The sequence below is a fragment of the Equus przewalskii genome, chromosome 9 (genome assembly GCF_037783145.1).
Source record: "Equus przewalskii isolate Varuska chromosome 9, EquPr2, whole genome shotgun sequence".
NCBI classification, from domain to species: Eukaryota; Metazoa; Chordata; class Mammalia; order Perissodactyla; family Equidae; genus Equus; species Equus przewalskii.
The window spans coordinates 25,392,700-25,399,511 of NC_091839.1; the positions used below are offsets into that span (position 1 = coordinate 25,392,700).

General features: G+C 45.6%; 1 long non-coding RNA gene across 1 annotated transcript; it reads left to right on the plus strand.

Moving 5' to 3' along the window:
* The first annotated feature begins 5,607 nt into the window (after positions 1-5,607).
* LOC139085535 (uncharacterized) lies at positions 5,608-6,495 on the plus strand. The gene is made up of 3 exons (XR_011543895.1): positions 5,608-5,861; positions 5,958-6,113; positions 6,321-6,495. It is a non-coding gene; the product is annotated as an uncharacterized lncRNA (long non-coding RNA).
* Positions 6,496-6,812: the final 317 nt, after the last annotated feature.

Here is a 6,812-nt window from a genome sequence, read left to right on the forward strand (position 1 = left end):
CTCTCGCTCGCCCGCCCACCCATCCATCCACCTGTCTGCCCGCTTGTATTAATTGCGTTTTTATTTTCAGTGTCTTACCGTGTTTTGACATCTCTTGGTGGGAGGGGGAGGGACTGACAGACCCAGGGGGAGACTGCCCCTCCCAGAGCTACCTAATGCCTGAAGATAGCAACTTGCCTGCAAGCAAGTCTTTCATTTGCAAACCAGCCCATCCTGAGCCTATAGCCCAAACCATCTCCTTTATCAGACTCTCTCACACCAAACCCCTAATCTTCCTGCCGTAAATCATCACAGGGCCATCCCTACAGCCAAAACCCACCGGAATTATTCAAATTAGCCAACCCTAAACTGTCCACCCTCCCCTGCCTTTCCCGTGGAAGCCCCAAGAAAGCATCCGGCCTAGACTTTCCCCTCCTTCCTGTCTCCTGCCTCCTGTCCACCCTGGTGCTTCCTCTGTGGCCCTGTCTGGCTTGCCCTCTTCTTTTGGGAATGTAAGTAATAAAAATCTTTCAATGGTATTAACCTCTCTATAGTCCCTCAGTGACCCACATAAATTAAATTCCCATGAGTACAAATGAGAACATTTTCCAACACCCGCCCACTACCCACTGACCTGCTAAGACCTTTACTCTGATCTTCCCAAGATATTCCCTGGACTTATTCCCTCCTCCATGCAGATCTTGGCTCAAATACCACTGCCTCTGACCATCAGATCTAGACCAGCCCCCTCCCTTTCAATCTTTATTCTCCTTTTCTCCAAAGCCCTTACCTCCCCTGGCATCATAATATTACTAATTGTCTCACGTGGTAACCCACGCGCCACGGCAATGTCTATCTGCTTCCAGCTATGGGGCACACACAGGCCCTCATCACGAGTCAGCGGGTGAATGGACACAACAGATAATGCTCACAACAGTGGCTCTTTTTGACACTTGTGATTTCTTTAGGAGTCTACAGAGACCCAAATAGTACATTTTTGACCCTGCCCCAAAATGTATTTTTTTAAAAAAATCAACTTATTGACGTACAGTTTACATAAAACAAAATGCACCCATTGTCAGCATATGACTAATGGATTTTGACAAATGCATGCACCTGTAATCAACCCCACAATCAAGATGTAGGACAGTTCAAGGATGCATTTTAATAAAAAGTAAAAAGCCCCAGAGTCACTGGTCACTTTAAGATGGACTCCACCCCACCACTGCCAGCTCTGGGAGGGGTTCTGTTTCTCTCTCTTCTCTCTAGCATAGTGTCTGGCACAAGGTGGACCCACAGTGAATATTTGTAGGATAAATGATGGAATGGAAGCATCTCCAAACTGGCCCTAAAAGCTTATTAACATGTTACCTTATGCATACACAGAGGATACCTAGGGGAAAATGAGTAACTCGAAGAAGTGGTTTAGAACTCAGGCTTAAATACCATCTTAATAGGGGAAGGGGGGATGAAGACAGCTTAAGGGAGAGTAAACGATTTTTAGGAAAGAGGAATAGGTCCTTAGAACGATAGACAGGAGATGTGGCACTTTGTGACAAAGTGTATCCAGGTATGGTGTCCACTTCTAGTCTCCCCTCTTGTGATAAGATTCGATCTTCTCTGATGGATGAAAATCCCCAGGGAGGGGACTTGTGACAATTGAGCTCCTTTTGGAGGATCTGTCTTTAGGCAGATGAGGGGAGTGCAGAGAAAGCCTCTGCCTGCATTTGCTGTTTTTCAAGTGTTTACAGCTCAAAATAATTAATATACCACACTGGCATTATCTGGAGTAGCACGTTCTGAACTCCTACAGCCATATTTTGGAGTAGCATATTCTGCTTTCCTTCAACATCATGTCTTTTTTCTCACCATTACGTTCCCAAGGTCTGGCACATTGACTTAACATAGTAGGCATTCAATAAATATTTGTTGAATGAATAAGTGAAAGAATGGATGAAAATGTGATGAGAATACTCAATATTTATGCCACTGGCCCTGCTGATGTGAAAATGTGGGGCTTTCTAGATGCTATGAGGCCCAGAGTCCATTTTTTGCCCTTTTGCAAAGACGCTGTCAAACGGCAAGCACGGAGGGGGTGGGTGAACCAGTGGTGGGGAGACTGCAGGCTGAGATCCTCCCCAGGTCTCCCCATCCCTCACCCAGGCCGGCTGGACCTCAGTCACACCAGCCATTCCCTCCTCAGGGCTCTTTGGTTCCTTAGCAACGCAGGCAAACTCAATCTGTTACCATGGAAACTTCTGTTAGGACGAAGAAGAAGAGGAGGTGGCTGAAAATCAGCAGAGAGACCCTCAGAGGATGGAATATTCTGGAATCTTGTATCAAACATACTTAGTGTATGTTTAAAATTCCAGCCTAGAATCCTCTAGTCTCTCATTCACTATTTGCGAATAAATAAAAATCTGGGTTCTTCCCTTTTGCACTACTGGTGGGAGTGTAAAATGGTGCAGCTGCTATGGAGGATAGTGTGGCCGTTCCTCAAAAAATTAAACGTAGAATTACCTTATAACTCAACAATTCCTTTTCTGGGAATACACCCAAAAGAAATGAAAGCAGGGACTTGCAGAGATGCTTGTGTGCTTAATGTTCACAGCAGCAGGATTCGCAATAGCTGAATGGAATAAGCAGCCCAACTGTCCATCGATAGACAAATGGATAAACAAAGTGTGGAATATTATTCAGCCTTAAAAAGGAAGAAAATTCTGACAATGCTACAACATGGATGAACCTGAAGATATTATGCTAAGTGAAATAAGCCAATCACAAAAGGACAAATACTGCGTGACTCCATTTATATGAGGCGCCTGGAGTAGTCAAATTCATGGGCACGGAAAGTAAACGGTGGTTGCCAAGGGCTGGGGGAGGGGAAACAGAGAGTCACTCTTTATCAGGTACAGAGTTTCGGTTTTGCAAACTGAAAAGAGTTCCATGGATGGAGGTGGTGATGGCTGCACAACAATATGAATGTACTTAATGCTACTGAACGGTACACTTAAAATGGTTAAGGTGGTAAATTTTACGTTACGTGCATTTTACCACGATTTAAAAAATAAATATTAAAAAATGTAGGTTCTTGGGCAGGTGTTTCTATCTTTCTGAGCCCTTTATTCATTGACTTGTTTATTTATAAAATCACCATGTTAATTGGTCCTACCTTGTAGGATAATGCAAACAACATTCAACACGTGGTCCAGCATCTTGTAAACTGGAGTTTGACAAAGGGTGGTTATCGGACCAGCTACAATGGGATCACTTTAGAGAACTTTCCCTCAAAAGGAAGATTCCACTTGTCACAGGTTTTCTTCTGATGCCGGTAACCGCCTCCTGCCGGTTGCTTCCTTTGGAGGAGGCATCTCCTCACCACCTGAGCACACTGTCTTCTCACACTGAGGTTTGTGCCAACTTGTTTGTGTAGACACACTGTATGCACAGATTTCTGGCTTTGGATGGTAACGCGGTTGCAAAGAGCATCCTGACCAGGTTAGAGCTTGGGCTCTGGGAGCCATCAAATCCCAGCCCTGCCATTTACTAGCTGCACAATGTGGGACAGATGGTCCAAGTTCTGTGCCTCAGTGTGCTCATGTCAAAACTAGGGAATAATATCATCCACCTTATAGGGTTATTGAGAGAATTTACTGTAAGGAATTTACAACTGTGCCTGGTCCATCATTTTAGATAGTACAATTGTCCATTTCTGCTCATTCATTTCTCTGAAGCCATTGATCTTTCTTTGGCTCAGGAAATGACAACGCCATCCCCCAAAAAGTATGTTCACTCTATTTCCATCACCATCACCCTAGTGCAAGCTGCACACCCGTGCTTGTCTTGCTCATCTGCGGATGCCCAGCACAGCAGGGAGAAGGCGCTGAATGCAGATTTGACGTTCTCGAGAGGTGCTTACTTTTCCCTGATCTGATTCATCTGGGTGTCTCCTCATAACCGTGAGCTCCGGGGAGGCAGGCAGCGTGTCTGCTTTGCTGCAGCAGTGCCAAATCCTCGTAGTGGGGACTCAAGTAATAATACTGGGATCGATATTAATAATTTGTTAATAAAATTCAAAATTCGTATTTTATTTGATTTTGTGAGGACTTGCGTAACCTGGCTGCCACCTGGACCTTCCTCCTCACAGTCCCTCCGTCCCTCAGTGGTCGCCATGGATTCTGTGCACCTGCAGGTTGCCGCCTCAGGAAATTTGTACATGCTCTTCCCTCTGCCAAGACCTCTCTTCACCTAGAGAATCTCATGTTTACTTGCCCCTCGTTGGGCTTTTTGCTCAGATATTGCCACTTCCTTAGCACACATCTGAAACAGTCCTTCTCCTGCGTATTAACATCTTCCAGCTCCCTGCTTTATTTTCCTCCACAGGCGGAGCCCACCGTGACGCTACATTAATGCTTGGGTTCGCTGTGTGTCTCCTGCACCAACGCAGCCTTAATGAGCATGGGGGCTGGCTCAACTCATTCCCCGCCATTTCTCCGAATCTAGTGTGACACCTGCCTCCCAGAAGATCCTCAACATCTTTGTTAAATAAAGGACCAAACTTTTGGAGTGAATGAATCTGTCTCCCACCAGAACAAAGCACAGGGGAGCAGAGGCTGTGGCCACAGACGAGGGCTTGGCACAGAAGGCTCCATCAATATTTATGGAACAGCCTGATGAATTCTGAGGGTAGATGACGCTGTTTATCACTGGAGGCTGCAGGAGATGCATGATCTCTAACTGACTCTTCAGAGACCTCACACAAGTGTTTTTGTTCTTCTGCAAACCCCCACTTAAAGGCACCCAAAGATGTGCAGAGACCGCTATGGGGTGATTGCAGACTTGAGCCTCTTCTCAAGTCCGCAACCTTGAGACTTGAGATTGCAGTCCCAAGTCTTGCAGTCTCAAGATTGTGAATCCCCCTCCCAAGGCCACCACAGCCTCTCAATGAGATTAGTCAACCCACGTGGCTTGCTCCTCCGCAAACCTCCCCCCGCCCCCATTGTTGATCTGTCCTTAGCAATAGAAGGAGGCTCTGACCATCACCATGGAAACCGCAGCCAAGTAGGGAAGGACAGGGCCTGAGGAAGGGGCCCAGGGAGCCCAGAAAAGTGGAATTTTCCAGGCTTTGGAGTTGGTTATAAACCGTGACCTGGCACACAGTGGGCCTTTCTTAAATATTTATTGATAGAATGAATGACTGAGCCTCAAGCACATGGTGGGGAGTCCTCCACCCCTACCGCCCATTCTTATCTCAGATGAGAGAATCAGCCCCTTTGTTGGGCAGCTCCCAGTAAGCTGAGAGTTGGAACCAGTGATGCTGCATTCACTGAGTCTTCTCTTATTTTCAATTTTCATCTTGGTGACATTCAGAACCATAACAGTCAAGTGGTAACACTTATGGAGCACGGACCCCCAGCTAAGGGCTTGCTGTGAACGGGTTGTGTGTGTCCCCCAAACTCATGTTAAAGCCCTAAGCCTCAGTGGGACGGTATTTAGAGGGGCTCTTTGGGAGGTGATTAGATCATGCGGGTGGAGCCCCCACGATGGGATTAGTGCCTTTATGAGAAGAGACACGGAGAGAAGTCTCTCTCTCCACCATGCGAGGCCGCAGGGAGAGGCTAGTAAAATAGAGCTGCTCCTCAGAACTCAGCGGTGCTGGTACCCGACCCGGGCCTCCCCAGCCTCCAGAACCGTGAGAAATAAATTCCTGTGGTCGAAGCCGCCTGGTCTGTGGCCTTCTGTGACGGCAGCCGCAGCTCAGCTCGCGGAAGCTAAGCTCCCGGCTCTTACTTGCAGCGCACACCCGACACCGCCAAGCCGAATTCCCTGTATGTTGCCGTGTAACTGAGGATGAGAATGGTTGCTAAGGACACAGCACAATGGTCAGTGTCCTGGAGACCCGCGCATTTGCAAACCCTAGACTAAATGCTAGCCATCTGTTTTGCAAATTATTTCCTGGGGTTGCATTTTTTTACCAGCGTTTCTCCGCTTTCTTCTCTGCCGGTACCTCCTCCACGAGGCCTCCCTGGGACCACCCCGCTCAGCGTTGGTCTTCTTGCATCGTCTTTATTTCTACCACCTTTTACCACGAAAAAAATCTAACCTAAAATGCCATGGCTTTTCTCCCCCTAACAGTAAGCTAATCTATTTGAATTAGTCCAATGTTTATTGGGAATAACTCACATTTGCCTTTTTTGAGACTATGGATTTTAAGGTGCAAATTATTTCAGGCATCGTTATTAAAAAAAAATGCTGTCTACTAAATTATGGTAAAAATGTTAAAATCTGAAAAATAAGTCTTCGAATAAATGAGATCCCTCTCCTTTTTTTTTTTTTCACAGTTTTTCTTTCTTTCTTTTTTTCTCATCTGGGATGTCACTGTGACTTGGGTGCTTATGTTTCTTTGCCTGCCAGTCCGTCTTCGGAGCTCACGGAGGGGCCTGATGCTTGGGAGGAAGTCGCCACATAGTTGTTGAACCAGTAAACGAATGAAGGAATGAATTTGCTTCTGAAAAACTGGGGTCGTAATGTTTTTATATTGTTTGGCTTCCTGTCTGTCTCTCTTTTTTTTAAGCTTAAGTTATAACATAAACACATCCCAGATCATTAGCTGGCCATGTACTCAGTAAGCATTTAATTAACATTTGTGCTCATTATTAGCATTATTTTTGTTGTTACTATTATTTAAGGTTGCCAGATTTAGCAAATAAAAATACGGGATGCCAGTTAAATTTGAATTTCAGATAAACCATTTTTTTTTGACAGTGCATAATTTGTCACCATTGCTAAGATGAAAATATGTACGATGCAGAATTTTACAGAATCAAAGTTTA